The sequence below is a fragment of the Gobius niger genome (assembly GCF_951799975.1).
Source record: "Gobius niger genome assembly, chromosome: 20".
Taxonomy (NCBI): domain Eukaryota; kingdom Metazoa; phylum Chordata; class Actinopteri; order Gobiiformes; family Gobiidae; genus Gobius; species Gobius niger.
The window spans coordinates 7,431,262-7,449,692 of record NC_136871.1 but is presented as its reverse complement, the minus strand read 5'-3'; the positions used below and the strand labels follow the sequence as shown (position 1 = coordinate 7,449,692).

At 41.8% G+C, this 18,431-nt stretch overlaps 2 long non-coding RNA genes across 2 annotated transcripts in view; one reads left to right on the top strand and one right to left on the bottom strand.

Annotated features, from left to right (window-relative positions):
• The window catches only part of LOC306980134, a 452,652-nt gene that overhangs the window by 15,151 nt on the left and 419,070 nt on the right, over nucleotides 1–18,431 (bottom strand). The window lies entirely within an intron of this gene.
• LOC306980129 overlaps nucleotides 1–18,431 on the top strand; it is a 169,491-nt gene that overhangs the window by 93,510 nt on the left and 57,550 nt on the right. The window contains exon 2 of the long non-coding RNA XR_013793992.1: nucleotides 5,531–5,633. This is a non-coding gene — a long non-coding RNA (uncharacterized lncRNA). The remainder of the gene's footprint in view (nucleotides 1–5,530; nucleotides 5,634–18,431) is intronic.

The following is an 18,431-nucleotide window of genomic DNA, read 5'->3' as shown; positions in this document are numbered from 1 at the left end:
TAAGGAAGGAGAAAGCAGCGTGCTGTGCATGAGGTTGTGTCTGTCCTACTGTTTTGCGTGATTGCTTGATTGTGGATTAGAGAAAGTGTTACACATTCTGTATGTATTCCCATGGTTATACTACAGACTTTTTTGCATAATGGTAGGAGAAGAGTACTTAAAATAGCAGCGTTTTGGAGTGTTTGATGCAGTGCTTGCGTGGAGAGACAGCATGCAGTGCCAGTATACAAAGCTATACTGCACCCATGGCCTTAAAGTTGTACAAAAACTTTTGTCATTTTCTTAGGCCCGTCCATACGAAGTCAAGCTGAGGACCAATCCAGTGTATGGTCCATACCGGCGTTTTGGGGGTTTGTAAACGAACATTTTTCAAACTAGGTCCCAGAGTGGGAAGATCTCAAAACGCCGTTTACGTGGCGCCGTTGTTAGGACCTCTCGGCAACTTTTACTAAAACGATGACATCACAGCACCAGAGTGGCGTCTGTGATCCATAATCTACTGACCTCATACTGAGTTTTACTCATGGATCTATGATGGTTTTACTCCGCTCCTCTTTGCTTCACTGCAGTCCACAAGCCACAGGTGACAAGTAGAAAAGTCCGGTCACTGACAGGTTTTTCTGTATTAGTTCCGTTTTGTCTGAAGAATAAACTCGCCTCCTCGTCTCTTCTGTAGATCCTAAATCCTTGAATCAGTTTCATTTTCACTGTTTACATTCCACATAACTTTACTGCGCATGCGCCCTCTACATCTTGTTCTATTATCTGTGTTGCCGTCACAGCGCCTCACACAGGCCTGGAAGATGAATTGTGCCGTTTTCACAGACCTGAGTCGACCCATGTGGACGCACGCATTTACTAAGCTGGCTTCCTGCTTACAAAGAAAGTTTCTGAAAATATAAGCGTTTTGTCTTCGTGTGGATATAGCCTTAGTCTACCTTGACAAAATGGGTCAGAACTGTGAGCAGGACTGTAGGCAGACTCACTGGGGCCTACGACAATTAGATTTGACATGCCTCTCCTCCATAATAAGAAACATAAACCCATAGTACAACACGCATTTACCCAACAATATTCATAACCTGCTAAATGTTGTCTGAGAGCACACGGCGAGAAATACTCACGGTTCTCTCGTGCGCTCGCCTTTCCCAGTCAAGCGCTAAAAATCGACTCTGCTTCCAAAAGGCAACCAGTCGCGGGGGGTGATTGCGCGAGTAAATAATGTTCCACCAAATTAAGAAGCCTAAACTCCGCGCGCTCCATCAAGACGCCGGTTTGCTCCTTGTTATCAGGACACATGCTTACAAGAGCGTGACACCGTTTTGGCCGATAGCTCCGTGTAAGGCTGTCAGGGGGCCCCCAGTTGGCGTGATTAGTCCGAAGTTATAGACAGTAATTAGCCGAGTTAAATAGCGGCGCTACAATTCCCCCGGGCTACGCCAGTGTCAAGCATAGGCGGGTGGGGAGGGGTAGTGCGGTGGCTAAGCTAAAGCAGGTAATTAAATGAAGATTGCATGCCATTGACTGATCTCTGGAGCATCCTCGTTCCCTTTCTCTCCCCCCACTGCCTCCTCTTTTGCTCGCTTACTTTAACACCTCCTTCTCTGTCTCTCTTGTCTTTTTTGTTTACCTCCCGAGCCATTTACTCTCTCCTCCAACTATTCCTCCTGTTTCCTCCCACACTCTTTATCTCTTTAAATCTTGAATCACTTCGGAAGGTTTCAACTTCCTTCATTTGCAAATATGAAAGAATCTGTGCTCACTTGTGATTTTTTAACAGGAACGCATTTTATACTCGGATTTTCTGTTTTGAGAAAACACATTTTCAGCTGTGAAAGGAACGTCAATAAAACTCACAGCTATGGCACGTTCAGGTTACACTCATGTTGACCTTAGACCTTTCTGGGCTGAAGGGCTCAGCTCGTCTGAAACACAAATAACAAACACAATAAAAATCAATGCGGCAAGTCTTAAAGCGGCTAGATGCAAGTTAGTCATTGTATGCTCACTACTGCCACCTCAGGTCTTATGCATAACTGCAGCTTCTATATTAAGCTCATGCATGACGGCACTTTTTGAGTCACAGTGCAGAATTTTAGAAGCAGTTGTGGTGAACAGGTCTGAGCTCATTCTACACATTAGGACATGGCTGGAACATGTAGGGGGAAGAAAATACTTTAAAGGGGGAGTATCGACTTTTTCAAGCTTAACATCATGCTATTATGTCATTCCCTCATTAAAAACATGCCTGAAGTGTTGCCTTGGCACATTCACGTATTTTTGAGTAATCTGTAAAAACTCTGATGGCGGCCATTTTAGGGATAGGTTTGCCTGAGTCCTCCTAGGAACGCCCCCACCTCCTGGAGACGCCTCCGAGCTTTCGTCACCAGCCGAGTAACCAACCACTGCTCCTCAGCAGAACCCCCTCCCCACTGATGCCACAGACAGCATGTGGAGGGGGCGTGTCGGAAAGGGTCAGAGGTTCTTAAAGAGACAGAGGCCTATTTCAAGACATTCACTACAGCCATTTTGAAAGAGCAATTTTATACAAGGCCGTTATTTTAATTTGCTGCATTTACAGACCAACTGAAGGTTTCGTCATCATTGTAGTGTGATATAGACTGGTGCTATGTGATTGAAAAAAGCATAATACCCCCTCTTTAACATTTTTAAACTTTAAAATAAGCTAACAACTAAGAAAAAAATCATAATTTAAATGATTATAGTGACAGAAAGGACTGTAGTTTCCCTTCCCTAAACTATAAACAGCCCCAGTAAATGGCCCTGTCCACACAAAGTCAAGCTCAGGACTAAAAAAATATGTTATCAATCCAGCGTATCACCCACACGAACCCGGCATTTGAGGGGTCTGTAAAATTAATATTTTCCAAACGTGGTCTTGGAGTGGAAAGGTCTCACAATGCTGTGTATGTGGCTCCACCCCAACTTTTATTAAAACGATGAAATTACAGAGCCAGCGTTGTATGTTATCCATAATCTACTGACCTTAAATTCATTTTTACTCTGGTCTGCGAGCAAGTAGAATTGGTCTCATCTTTGATCTGACAGTTTTTTTTAATTTTTTTATTCAACAATTACAAACTGTAATATCTGTCTGACAGTGAAAGTCCGGTCACTGACAGTATTTCTGCTGTAGTCCCATGACGTTTGAACCATAAATTCTGTACTAAATTGTAAATCCATGATGATGTTACTGTTTATATTTAGCCATCCCATATTTCTTTTGTGTTATTTGGTTCTTACAACCATTACTTCTTCTTAGCAATACTTTATATTGTCCGTTTTATTTTTACGTACTACCGGAAGTGCCGCCGTTAGCCACTTCCTGTCTCACGAGAGAAGAGAGTTAGACCTTCTTAGTTCTTCTGTACCTGCCTCACTCTGTCATAAGCCAGCACAGCCTGTAAGTTTGTACAAACAATATATTTCACTAGTATACGTTTAGTAGTAACTGCATAGAGCATTTTGTGTTGTTATTGACAATTTATTTCTCCAAAAGTGACGTTTTATCAGGCGTTAGCATAGACGCTAATTAGCCGTTAGCTCGCCGCTAACGTTAGCTTGTTTACTTTTTCAGTTATGTTTATTGGTGTATTTTAATGAGTCCTAGCAAGTGGTTTAGGGGTCATATATTTAGTTAAATGCTGTTCTTATCCATGTTGCTACATGTCATGCTCATACATGCTCTGTCTGTTCACAGTTTTGCCATTAATTCATCTGACATGCATCCAGCCAGTAGACAACTCAGCAAAGAGGAACAACGGTGTGGTTATTTGTCGAAAGATGATTGTCTATGTGCCTAGCTAGTGCTAGGGCAGAAAAGTTTACTCACCAAAAACTTTACTGTGCATGCCCTATCTGCAATCGTCTTCTATTATATGTGGTAGCATCACAGCTCCACACACAGGCCTGACATATAAATCCCAGTGATTTTACACACATGACTGGATTTTGTGAACGCCCACATTTACTCAGCTGGCTCCGTGTTTGTAGAGAATGGGTTTGTCTTTGTGTGGCTATTCACCTTATTCCGCCCCGCCCACTTCCGTTGTACAGACTCAAATCTGATGTTTAGTAGATTGATTTGTGTAAAATGGCCAATGTTCATTTGCACCAACATGTCAACACTGCACCGTTTCTCAGCGCGGCCAAAAAAAGCCTTGTTTTCATGTAGTAACTGATTCTATGTGGACTTCTTCAGTCCCATGTTAACAGATAGGAGAAAAGGGGCGGGCAAAATTCATGGCAGAACTTCCGGAAAAAGAGGTTTCCCAATATTCTGTATATCTTAAAGAGGGGGTATTATGCTTTTTTCAGTCCCATAGCACCAGTCTATATCACACTACAATGATGACCAAACCTTCTGTTGGTCTGTAAATGCAGTAAATTAGAATAACTGCCTTGTATAAAATTGCTCTCTCAAAATGGCTGTAGCGAATGTCTTGAAATAGGCCTCTGAGCCTTTCCAACATGCCCCCTCCACACGCTGTCTGTGGCATCAGTGGGGAGGGGGTTCTGCTGAGGAGCAGTGGTTGGTTACTCGGCTGGTGACGAAAACTCGGAGGCGTCTCCAGGAGGTGGGGCGTTCCTAGGAGGACTCAGGCAATCCCTAAAATGGCTGCCATCAGAGTTTTTACAAATTACTCAAAAATATATGAATGTACCAAGGCAACACTTCAGGCATGTTTTTAATGAGGGAATGACATAATAACATGATGTAAAGCTTTTGCATAATACCCCCCCTTTAATTATTCCTTATTAAAAATACATATTTATAATTCTAATGCAATTTATTATGGTTAATTTCATCCTTCCAGTGGTTTTAAAATTCTATCAGTGTTTCGTGCACTGCCGCCGAGAGATGTGTAAGTTCCGATTTTGTTTCACAGCTGAAAATCCGCATTCTCAAAGAAGGCAATTCAAACATGGAGTGAGATTCATATCCGTAATGCTAATGAAAGCATCACAAGCATAACACATTTCTTCACATTTGCAAATGAAACTAGTTAGTCCATGAATTTACACAATTTGATTTACACACAACTGCTGAAAATGACATACAGCTTTATTTTTCACCTGCGCTTCCTAATTGACTGCTATCTTACCTCACGCTCTCTGCCTGTCTGTCTCTCTCCTGCCTCGTTCCCTCCTCTGCTCCCTAGCCTTGCACCTGAGATGAAGATAGCAGTTAATGATGCTGTTTTTTAAAACCACTTTAGCAACTGCCCTATAGCTCACTGCGCTCTTACCAGACAGATAGCGCTTCACTCTTTTTTTTCCCCCTCCCTTGTGCGACGGGTCTACGCACACGCACTATTTCTGTGTTCCATTAGCAAATTGCCTTTCCCCCGCCGTTTTCTCCTTCTCGTCTCCACCTCTCCACCTGCCCCCTTATCCCTCCCATTACCAAACTAACTGGAGGAGTTTTTTTTTTCTTTTCTTTTTTTTAAACAGAGGGTAAAACATTCAAGTTCACGTGCTCTGTTGTGGCTTTGTTTTTTTTCTTTAGAAATCTGAGAGCTGATGTGCAACGGTGTGAGAAAGACAACCCCAAGGACCCAAGAGCCAGCGTTCGCTCAAGAGTGGCAGCAAGGTCGCCCGACTGAAGGATGGTGAGTCTGTTATTTGCATATGCTGTGGGGTATGAGGTAATAAGGTCTAGCACGCTTCTCCATTTTAATAATGTAGAAATGAGTTACAATAACCATTAGTCACCCGATTGGCTGTTTAATATGCTTGGCCAGCGACTGCCTTCTTACTTCTTCCTGCCTATGAAAGAAGAAGGGGCATACTAAAATAAGAAAGAGATTTTTTGCCAGTGAAATTCATGGAGATTTTGTATGCACACAAATCGACTAGGGTCCCATGTGGTCCTGCAGATGATATAACATTGCAGGTTCAGTTCATTTTCAGTTTTATAGAGAAGTTGAAATATTTCTGAAATGGTAAAACAGTCCACAGAGTGTAGAGATGTTGATGTTAGAAATAAAACCATTATTTTTCAACTACATGACTGAAATCTCACAGTATGAAGGCCCGGACTTAACATTTTGTATTTTTGGAACGGTTTACAGCACATGTAAGACTATCACAATTATCACCTGAGCAAATCTGATGTCTGAATGAAACTTTCTTGATAGGCAACAGCGTCATCTCACTGTCCTTGTATGAGCATTGTTAGACAACCACTCAAGAGTGCCACGACAAACAAGAAGCAAATAAACTCAATCATTGTGTTCCTGACCTAAAGTAGTTGTGTAAGCACTGTAGAAACTAGAGCTATTTATACAACTCTTGCGATACGAAGGCATTTCTATAGTAGACAGGTGATGGGGAGAGAATGTCCTACATGGCTTTCATGCTGTGACCTTGTTCTCAATGAGTAATGCACTATAATGTTGTATTATTCAGACCAACACTGGATGATTCTCTTCAAATATAATATAAAGGTTAACTGTAAAGAAGAAACTGAATGAATGAATGTCGTGGACACAGTTAATGTGTGTGTACTTCAATGTCAGTATTCAGCGCTCAGTTGAAAGTTGGATTTTGTTAAACTCAATAGATTAAGAAGTTCAGACTTTGTGATGCATCATTCTTTCAATAATTGTACCTTCTTGGGACTATAGATACAGACGGCATCTCGTCATAGAAGGGGGCGTGGCTTCGCCGAGGGGGAAAATAGAATCTTTAGAGAAACACAATTTTCCACTCTTTTTTGCCATTTTCTGGTGGAATATGAACTTATTTATCACACACAAATAAAGTCCAGTGTAAATCGGGTCCATATGGATATTTTCTCACAGCAGATTGTTCAGTAGAAGTGAAAAAACGGCAGTTGTAGCTAGCGCTAGCTAACCGCTAGCATTAGCCCGATGCTAACATGTAGCATCAGGTTAGCATTCTCCGTTATTCATGTATTTATGGGCTGTTGAACCACTTTGCTCCTCCCCATGTCTTTGAATCATTATTTAGTAGAAAACTATGTTCATATTTCAGCATTTGTTACAGTAGTTTTTGAATAATTAGAGAAAATATACATTTTTTCAAAATTGTTTTCCCCCTTAACTGTTTTCAAAAATTACCATATATGGGCGATTCCAGAGACGCCGTCTGTATCTATAGTCAAAAGCTGTTGACATTTGACCGCATATTCTCCATGAACCATTTTGTAGTTGCTGAACCGTATTTTAGCAGCAAGAAGCAAAAATACATGCGAGCTCATCTGGTTAATTCAAGGGACATGAAAGACTGCGCTTTTTGTCTTTTTGTTTGTTTTCATTCCGTCTTTCAGTATTCAGTCCTCACTCCCCTTCCACTACATGAATTCCCAGTGCTCTGGATTAGCCCACATCCCGAAACTGCTAAATCATCAGCTTATGGCCACGTCTTAATATGTCTAGTCCTGTGTCAGCCGTTCAGATATTAGGGTTAATATCGAACTGAAGGATCCAATCTCCGAGATTATGTGCGTTTGATTTTGTTTACACCATCTGCCATGGCTTGTAATTGAATGTAGTGCATGCTATAATCTGATATAACCAGGGGTGATGTTTGCTGCTATTGGATGCCTTGGAGGAAGACAGCTTTGCCCGTTCAAATCTCGCAGGAATTAGCTGGTGCTTATAAGCTCAAACAGGAAGTGCGCATGAAGCTGAAACTGCAAGTGTAAAACAGTTTGTGATTGAATGTTAAAAATCGAACGGTGATGGTCAAATCTTCCACAAGAATCGAATCCCGCTTTTATCGCTATATGCGCTCCCGAACTAAAACCCCGGGCTTGTTAGAACCAGTGCAGGTCCCAGTTGGTCAGTCCGCACCTCGGGCCACAGCGTTTGATGTAAATGCCCGTGTGTTGTTAGTCGAAGGCTGACATGTGGAGCGACAAGCGTTCAAGAGCAGCAGGGGTTCACTGACACGCTCAAGGACATGATGGCAGGCCACAAGGCTGCCTCCGGGACAAATGGTTGCGATTAAGCGGCAAATACCTCCCGCTTGACATGTGATGATTCATTCTTTAAAAGGGGTTCTGGATTCGGGGGCTGATATGCAGAATCAACTTTTATTACAGCTACAAACAAAGTGCAAGGTGGTGATCAAGATGCATTTTCAAATATTACCAAAAAAAAACCCTCTCTAAAGCATTGGTGGGAAAAAATATAAACATTGACAGTTTAACCTCTTAAACCCCACCTGAACTAAGTACATTTTCTCCAGTTTAGCTTTACCCACATTTCAAAGTTTACAGCCTATAGGCCAGTGTAAAGCCTCAGTTGCAAGCTAAAACCTACAAAACTCATCTAAAATGATCTTTTTACTTGTGTTTGTTGCTTTTTTGTCACTTTGTCATCACGTTTTTGTCGCTCTTTTGTGGCGTTTTCATCTTCGTTCTTGGCTCGGTTTTTTTGGCTATTTTGACACTGTTTTGGAAGAAGCTTTTAGATTTTGGATAAAGCCAAACTGGAGAAAATGTGCTCGGTTCAGGTGGGGGTAAAACAGTTTTCTTTGGCCTGTTCTTAGTTTAATACATAAACAAAGGCCTTTTCTTCAGATTTTGGTCAGTAAAAAGCGCACAAATAAAAATTCAAGTCATACTTTGCTTTAATCGATATCTTAAAAAGACAAGAAGAAAACTCATCCGCGTCCTCTTAAAACACAACACGCGGGCTCTGTGAAGCAGCAGAAATCTTCAGAAAGTTGCTGCTTCTCCGCTGGTGTCATTTCGATACAGAGCTTCTAAAACGCTTCCAAATTGGCCGCATTGAATTAATTTGATCCATCGCCCAGCCCTACCGATACCTGAATGATTGATGAATAAAATTTAATATCGTCTAGAACCAGAAAACTATTTTTTGTCATTTACTTGAGCTGAAACAACCGATGAACTTCCTTTAACCTCTTTACCAGAGTAGTTTTACCCAAATCTAAAAGCTTTTGCCCAAGAGCTTGCAGCCTATAGGCCAGTGGTTCTCAACCTGGGGGTTGCGAGACAAATTTGGGGGGTCGCCAGATCATTTGAATATTTTATTGTAGCAGGTGTTATGTGCTATTTTACCAGAGTGCTGTTATTTGTTCGTAGTTTGATGAAATTTATTTCAGCCATTTGTTTTTTAAGAATTATGTCGGCCCGGCTCACGGTGTGACCCGGGCGGGGGGTCAAGAACCCCTTTACCTGTTACAATGGGGGTCGCGGCTCCAAAAGGTTGAGAACCACTGCTATAGGCCAATGTAACGCCTCATTTGAAAGACCTACAAAACGTATCTATTGGCTCGTTTCCACCAGCCCTACCCTTCTCTACTCTACTTGGTTTGGTCCTACTCTACTTGGCCTGGTTGTGTTTCCACTATTCTGTAGAATCTGATACTATATTATCCATGGTTACCAGGGTGTATCCATGGATATGGCTTTGTTTTTGACTGTATCCATTGGAAACAGTACCTGCTTGGCCTGGTTAGTACCACGGCCAAGCAGGTACTAAAAAAAGTACCAGTTAACTGTAAAGTGGGCTGGTGGAAACATTTCAAATGCAGGCGAAGTAGAGCAGGGTAGAGTAGAATAGGATAGGTGGAACCGAGCCATTAAGCTTCTTCCTCGTTTTGGTGGTCCAGTTTGAGTCGTTTTTGTTGCTTATTGTACGATTTTTGCCACATTTTTGTCACATTTTCGTCGAGTTCTCGCGTTTTTGTAGTGTTTTGGCCGCATTTTGTTTTTTAGAGTAATGTGACTGTGATGAAACCACAAAAATTTAGCAAATGAGCCGTTACGCTGGCCTATAGGCTGTAAGCTCTCGGTTCAAGAGGCTTTTAGATTTGGGTAATGCCGAACTGGAGAACATGTGCTCGGTTAAGGCGGGGGTTAAGAGGTTAATGCCAACCCCGAACAGCCAAAAACCACCTGCTTTCAATACTTTTATCTTTGATACCAGCCATACAGGCCATACTGGAATCGTTCTGCCCCTGTATCATTGTGGACTCTTGATTAAAGTAATGCGATTCAGAGTTACAGTAGTTATTCAGTGAGTTAGTTATTCAGAAATCTGCTATAATTCAACCATTTATTCGCTATGAATGCATTTCAGAAGCATTTTTTTAATAACAGTTAATTCAATATATTTAAACCCACGCAGTTCGTTCCGATGGCCCGACATTACTTCAAAAAGAAGTACATTTATAGCCTTGACATACTTTTCAACATACTTTTACAGTGACTGCCACTATAGAATATTCAGTAACAGTTTTTCCTCCGCTGAAGAACTGACTTCAAAGCTTGCTCCCCTGATACAAAAAGAGGATAAAACATGTGATTTTGATTTCTTTTTTTTCTCCCTTGCTCTTCTGAGTTCAAAGAGATAGACAACCAAAAAGTGTGTCATTGGTACCATGCCAGGATAAGGTATTACTAGCTCTAAATCCTTCAGCTCTGATCAAAAACCTAAGAATTACTGCTCACACACACGCACAGACGCACTGGTTGGCATGTTTTCATAACAATCAGATGAACTGCCGTGGCCTTTGCTTGGGGCCATGTAGTGTAGTCCAATGGGCAGTCCGCAATAGATCAAGGGACTGTATGTGGTCAGGGATGCTGGACGGTAGCCAGGTGCTTGTCACATGGTTTAGATTTACTGCACGGAGAAGGCCTAAGGATGCGCTGGATAGAAGAGCGCATGTGTAAAAAAAAAGAAAGAAAGGTCTCAAAGGTCTGGGCCAGAGCATCTTTCATTTAACCAAGGATATGATCTATGCTGAACCTGATCCAAAACAGGTATAACAAGTTCTAAAGTAATTTCAACTTATATTTAGATGGGAAAGAGGGGAGTGAACCCTACATGTTGTAGCGGAAAGTAAACATGGGCAGAAGACGCAAACTCTACACAGACAGATCCCGCAATTGTTCTTAATTTAGTATTTGTTGACAGTGTTTTTCCATTTTCCTCCGCTTTATCCGGGGCTGGGTTGCAGAGGCAGCAGTCTCAGCAGAGATGTTCAGACTTCCCTATCCACGCACACCAGGGCTGAACGATATGGACAACATTTCATATCTCGATATTCATGCGAGATATCACGATATCGATACGATATAACTATGGGTTAGGTGAAAACTAAGCATTTTTCAAAAAACTAAAATCGTAACACAAAAGAGTGCAGTTTTATCGATGAAAATCCTTATCGTTTATATCTTGCTTTTTCCATTCTAATATTTTTAATGTTCATAACTTGATATCAAAACAATAACGATATATTTTTCTTTTGCGCTATTGATTTCTTGAATGTTTATATCTCGATATCGATACGATATATCTTTCAGCCCTAACGCACACCTCGTCCAGGTGTTCTGGGGAGATCCCGAGGCATTTGGCTGGAGACATAGTCCCTCCAGCGTGTCCTGGGTCTTCCCAAAGGCCTTCTCCTAATGGGACATGCCCGGAACACCTTCCCAGGGAGGGAGATGAAGGAGCTGCAGCTCTACTCCGAGTTCCTCCCAGGTGACTCAGCCCCTCACCCTACTTTTTGAGAAATAGAAATCTTACAAAACTATCAAAACATTTTTTTACATGCTATTAGAATATATTGATGGAGACTCACAATTTCAAAATCTTTCCACAGTTTCTAACCAGGCAGCCTGCCAAAAATAAGGCCAAAGATTGATATGTATCTTGATTTGTTTGGAAAATGTACTTGTCACTCACCTGTCTTCTGACTTGATGTAACACAATTTTCAAAGAATCAAAACTTTTCCTACGCAAAAAGAAAAAAAAACCTTTTGTAGAATTGCTGAGATTTGGCAGTCAAGAATCACATTAAGACTTTCAAGTATCGAAAATCTATTTATCCAGACAAAACTTTGCAAGCTGTCCGCTGTAGAAGCAGATTGTTATGCAATTTCTCCAATCCTCAACAAGTACGCAATTTGTCCATGATTTGCGGCTTATGGATGTAAAAATCATTTAGTTTCATCTGTTTTCATAACGGCGAGAGAGAATGCGTCTCGGTTTCTTGCCTCATTTGCTGGCGCTAGTGTACTCGCATGCCTCCATATGTCTGGTAATCCTGGATACTGGCACAAATCATCGCGCTGGGAGCTGGGGAGTAGACAGCCTTTCTGCAACATCCATTAGTTCACAGACAGGGAGCGAATTTAGCACATTAGACAAAATGAAGAAAATTTCGCAAAGGGCTGAATGAGGAGTGGGCTCTGCGCTGGCTCAAAGGGGTAATTTTACAGCGGCTTGCGACTGAATGGACGGATGTGGATTTGGAGACAGCCAGATGTTGCACCAGGGAACCCATCTGCGGCACGACTGACCAAGTGTGGCGCGCTCCGAAATTGGCTCAGAAAAAATTGCTTCCCATCGTACGAACAGATGAAGCAAATATTTATCAAGTACACTTTACACTTTTGGTAAATCGCCACATCTGTAGCATCTGTTGTTCTTTCTTTGCCTGTACTCGGTGGATTTTAGTGTTGTTGAACTTTTTTTTTTTTTTTTAAAGAACATTGAGGAAGATTGAGGTTTATTCATTGGTCACAAACAAAAGAATATTTTAACATTCAGCCTTTATTACTTTCGTTTTTTAGTCATTTTTTTCTGGGCTAGATTTGTTACTGCTATGTTTTATTCACGGATTGATAATTGAACTACCTGGATGTTTTTTTTTTTTTTTTTTTACACGAAAAACATGGCTGAATGCTCAATAAATCAGGTTAGGAATGAGAGATTAACGCCCTATTTACACCAAGTACGTACATTATGTCCATGGCCCGTTTTACGTACTTCAAATCACGCATTCTAGTTTACACAGTGTCAGTATGTCTTTAATCCGTCATGTAATAATGTACCTTTTTCATCGCATGTAAATCAGTAATGACAGCTTTATTTTCTGAGTTTAAAATGCAGTATAGGAGTTTATATGCATTTCCTAGATTATAACTCATTTTTTTAGGCAATGCTTATGTTCTGCTTGTCTGTTGACCACCAATTCATTTTCTCGTAGGAGAGGTGTGGTTTACGATTGTCCATAGCCGTTCATTGGGCGATACGAATGTCTATCATATGCGTCTGCACGTAGCCATAGATACAGACGGCATCTCGTCATAGAAGGGGCCGTGGCTTCGCCGAGGGGGATAATAGAATCTTTAGAGAAACACAATTTTCCACTCTTTTTTTGCCATTTTCTGGTGAAATATCAACTTATTTATCACACACAAATAAAGTCAAGTGTAAGTCGGGCCCATATGGATATTTTCTCACAGCAGATTGTTCTGTACAAGTGAAAAAACGGCAGTTGTAGCTAGCGCGAGCTAACCGTTAGCATTAGCCCGATGCTAACATGTAGCATCAAGTTAGCATTCTCCGTTATTCATGTATTTATGGGCTGTTGAACCACTTTGCTCCTCTCCATGTCTTTGTATCTTTATTTAGTAGAAAACTATATTCATATTTAAACATTTGCTACAGTAGTTTTTGAATAATTAGAGAAAATATACATTTTTTCAAAGTTGTTTTCCTCCTTAACTGTTTCTAAAAATGACCATATATGGGCGATTTCAGAGATGCCGTCTGTATCTATAGCCAATCATGTCATCGTATCATATGACGTATGGGGTCCCGCTGTCCGTAAACAATCTACATGCTTCCGTATATCGAATAGCTCTTCATCATCTTGCCGTCCCTCCTCGTTCTGTGATTGGTCCCCAAATCCATGCGAAAATCTCGGCCATGGTCCCCAGGCTGTTGTGCAGTTCGAAATGACTCGAGCGCACACAGCAGCATGGGTATTCCAAGGCTATTGTCCTCTGTCTTCCTCCCCTTGTGTGTGTACTCCCCATCCTCATATTTCCAGCGTCTGAAGAAAACGTGGCCTTTCAGATCGTAGCAAGTTTGTGTGAGAGATAAAGAAAGGCTGAATATCTTTCGAAGAGACTAAACTTTTTCCATGAGGTGTTGTTGTTGTTCTGGAGTGGTGTTATCCTGTTTGTCGTCCCACCGAAACATGGAGAAACTTGACGTCAATGTTAAAACTAGGCAATTATCCGGTGTTTTGCCCTTTTGTTGAGCGCATGGCTCATTATGCAGGATGAACAAACTACTGCGCTGTAGAAAAAGCTATTGGTGCCCCCCCCCAGCGTCCTTCAAAAGTAAAACAACCAGATTAATTTCATTTAATTCCGTGGACGTAGCATACTCAGGCTAAATGAGGCGTCAAAGTTCCTTCCTTTAAATTACAGAAAAGTTGTGTCTCCTTAAGGTCTAGAAAGTTATTCCTTCTCATAATTTCTCCCACTTCTACCCCTGACTTTGAAGGCCTACACACAATAGTCAGCAAGACTTTTGAAGATACCGTAACCCTCGCTGTATTATCCCCACCACAGACATATAACAATATTGATGCACTCTTGAGTTTTAATACTTCTCCACAGCACAGCCGGCTTGTCCACCTGTGCGTCCACCAGAAAGTAGTTTTGTCTTCGCTATATTGGAACCAAAAAGAAATGACATAATATTTCTATTTCTAAGACACTGCCTGGGATAATCTCATACACACAATAAAGCGTTCCGCAGTGAGGGCCCCGCGTGTTGTAACCCTTTTATCGCGCCTCAGAGCGACTGTGTCCGTGGCAGATGGGAGAGGTGAGAGGCGCAGACAGAGAGCGCGCTGATCATTACGCCGCCTAAACTGTGACTGGGGTAATCATTTAGTGTGTTCACCGGTGGCAGCGGGTTGGCAAACAGACACGCTTCATGTTAAATCCATCTCCTGTGGTGTATATTGATCTGCGTTTGTTCAAAAAAGAAATAGCCAGTTCATTTTTTGGGGATTTTGTTTTAGAATAGAGCTTTTCTTTTGGATAGGCAAAGTGGCTGGGAGAAAAATGTCGAAAACAAAGCTGGAGGCCTGATTTTACAAATTTAAAACTGGGGCACTCCGGGTTTTTCCACGGGAGAGTCCACTCCTGACTTTCTTAGACAATGCGCCAGAACAAAGCTATTTGTTTGTGAAAGTCTCATCACCAACCAGCCATAAGATGAAAATTTTACAGTGAGTTTACACTTCGGCCATTGATACGAAGGGCATCTTTGGAATTGTCCTCCATGCATGGTTAGGAGCTTTCGCGTCTTAACATCTGTGGTCTGTATCTCATCCTTTGGCCAGCTTATTATTCCTGCAGGGTATCTGATTACTGGCAGGGTGTAGCTGTTTATTGCCCGGGACTTGGCTGGCTTCTTAGGACCTGCCTTACACTTTGGAGGTATTTGGCTGTAGCCGCTTTCCTTGTCACCTCTTCGAGGTTGCCATTTGCTTCTGGGATTCCAAGGTACCTTGTCACCGTCCTCAATGTCTGACATTGTTCCTTCTGGGAGTGAGACCCCTTCTGTGTGGACTACCTTCCCTCTCTTAGTCACCATCCAGCCACACTTCTGTAGTCCAAATGACATCCCAATGTCTGCACTGTAGATCCGGGTGGTCTGGATCAGTGAGTCGATGTCTCGCTCATTCTTAGGGTACAGCTTGATGTCATCCACGTAGATGAGGCAACTGACGGTGGCCTCGTTCCTGAGTCGGTATCCATAGCCATTCTTGTTGATTATTTGGCTGAGCAGTGGGGACAGGGCGTCTCCTTGGTTTATGCCACATTTGATGGAGACTTGTGCAAGTGGCTTGCCATTGACCTCAAGGGTGGTTTTCCACAACCTCATCGAGTTTGCAATGAAGGCTCTTAGAGTCCTGTTGATGCTGTATTGCTCCAACCATCCAGTGATCCAAGTGTCTGGCATTGAGTCGTAGGCTTTCTTGTTGTCAATCCAGGTATATATAAATATATATATAAAAATTCTTACAACACGTACAATACTAAACAAATGTTGAAATAAACATTATGACAGATAAAAAGAATCATTTTAAAATATTCAAACTTTGATTGAAAATGGTTTCCTGACCCATCAATTGAGAACCACTGCTCTATACAGTGCACATGGAAAATGGGAAAGGAAAATGGACAAGGACATGCACACTACGACCAATGAAGAAAATCCCAAATTTTTCCACTCATCTCTCTGCAGTAAAAATGTACAGTTTCTCCTATGTTTCACTCCCCCCTAAAACATCCTTCCTCAGCCAGAGCCATGCACGTGCTACTGCTGCCCCCTCCTTCCCCCAGCCGCTGTGCAGTCTGCACTGGCGCTGCGAAGGGACTTTTAATGAACAGGCCGTTTATTGATCTGTGGACAAAACGCTCGTTAATTATGTGCGGCTGTGCATTTAATTGAGGGAGTGAAACAAGGTCCCTCCTCGCCGGGCTAATGGATGGTCAGGAATGAGGGGAATTTGATTGAGTCCAGTGCCATCGGGCTAAAGGATGAGCCGCAAACAATCAGTCACTGGATCTCCCTCTCGCCGCCCTCTGCGCTCTCTTCACTGTCGTCCCTCGTACCGCCACTCACTGTCCCACTGCACCGCTTTTGTTTGAAAATAAGGGGGGAAAAAGGCGTACCATTCTGCGAACTTAGCCTCTCTTTTGTCTAAACTCTTTGATTTTTGGAACGTGGATGAATGACAGTGATGAAGATTGAATACATTTTCTTTATGTTCTGAACATACTGAACAAAGACTGCAAACAATTAGATTAATACAGTAAAGAATGTAGACCATTCTCAGTCTCTGTCATTTTGTTTGGCAAATCAGCTGTTTGGAACTCCGCCCACCACTAAGGAGTTGTCATTATTTGATTTGTCCATTCATTTGAGGTTCCATTTTAGTTTGTATTTAATTAGGCACAGTTCCAAACAGCTGATTGCCAACCAAAAATCACATGACTGAGAGTGGTCTGTACGGTAAACTTTAGTTATTTCCTTTAATTTTGTTGAAATATCCTCTGAACTCACCTCAGTCACATATTTACACATGAAGTAGCTCTTTGTCATTTTTGTTGCATAAATGTAGCTCACCGTTTAGGGCGGCTACATAGTCAGGGACCCAAAGTCTTAAAAGCTCTTTGAATTGGGTTGAACCTGACATGGTCTGCTACACTTTTTATTTGTGTTTTTTCTTTTAACTTTGACCCCCCAAAAAGTGGCCATTTTAGTGTATGGGTTGGGTAGGCTGTCAATAAATGCATGAATAAAAGTGACTTTTGACACAGTTCTGAGGTTCTAAGTCTGTAGATTGACAATTGGTCTTTAAATCATCACAGATCCAATGATTTTGGTTGGATTTTGATATTTTTTTCTGTGGAATGTGTCTACAGTCTGTTGAAAATACTGGCATATTGACTGATGCCATAACTGGGGGGAATAGTTGATGCCAATGAAGTAAAGATAAAAATATTGGGAAAAAGTGAGAAAACGGCTAATTTTTTTTGCATTAAATTGATGCAAAAATGTGTAGAAATGTGTTTTAAGAGCTATTTTTTCAGTGGATGTTATCAGCACATGTGTTCTGTGTATCTGGAATGCATTTATTGTCAGCCTACCCAACCAACTGAGGATATGAGGGAAAAAAGTAGTTTTTTACTTTTTTCTGATAAAAATACATGGTGCATACACTAAAATGGCCACAATTCGCGATTTTTCCAGCAGAGCAGACCCTCCAATCCTTAGGGTCAAAGTTAAAAGAAAAAACAAAAATAAAAAGTATAGCAGACCATGTCAGGTTCAACCCAATATTGAGACTTTGGGTCCCGGACTAACAGTTAATGCCCAACCACTAACTATTATGAGACTATATTGCAAAGCAAAGAAAAAAGCTTTTTTGTACTAAAGAGTATTGCATTTGGAGATACGGTACCCTTATGATCACTTATGAAACTTGCCGTTCGTTTTGGAGCTCGCGCAACTTGGTGGAGGTGTGTAAGGTTACACACATATGACAATTACAGAACGATTTGTTTAGAACTGTGCGACGACCCAATTAACATGTGTTTTCCATAATGTCATACCGATCTCTAAACAAACGTGTCTTGTCAGCCCTGGTGCTATAACCGAGCGTGCCCCGGTGGGTGCGGAGCTGCAGCAGATTAGACGATAAAGCCGTGTCATTCACAGACTCTTGTGCAGTTGAATGGCGCTGTTCAAGTGCACAACCACGCAGGTGTAATCCCCAGCGGGACGAGCCGTGTAGCTTAAGCGTCGCTGTATGAGCTCAGCGTGACTTAGACTCTCATTAAAAGGGGCTTATTTATCTCTCCACCTCGTGAAGAATCAAGGCTATAGCGTTGAGATGTCTCTGGGCTGGCGGCAATTACCATACACCCATCATCAAGTGGCTTTTCCAGCGTCGTGTGTGCCGTAAGAGGGATGTGCCTTTACTCGTGTTTCTTGTGTGCTCTTCAAAGGATTTTGCTGTAAATGATCACGCTCTGCAACAAGCTTAGATCTTAGAAACTCTTTAAAGGTGTATTACGGAATGTT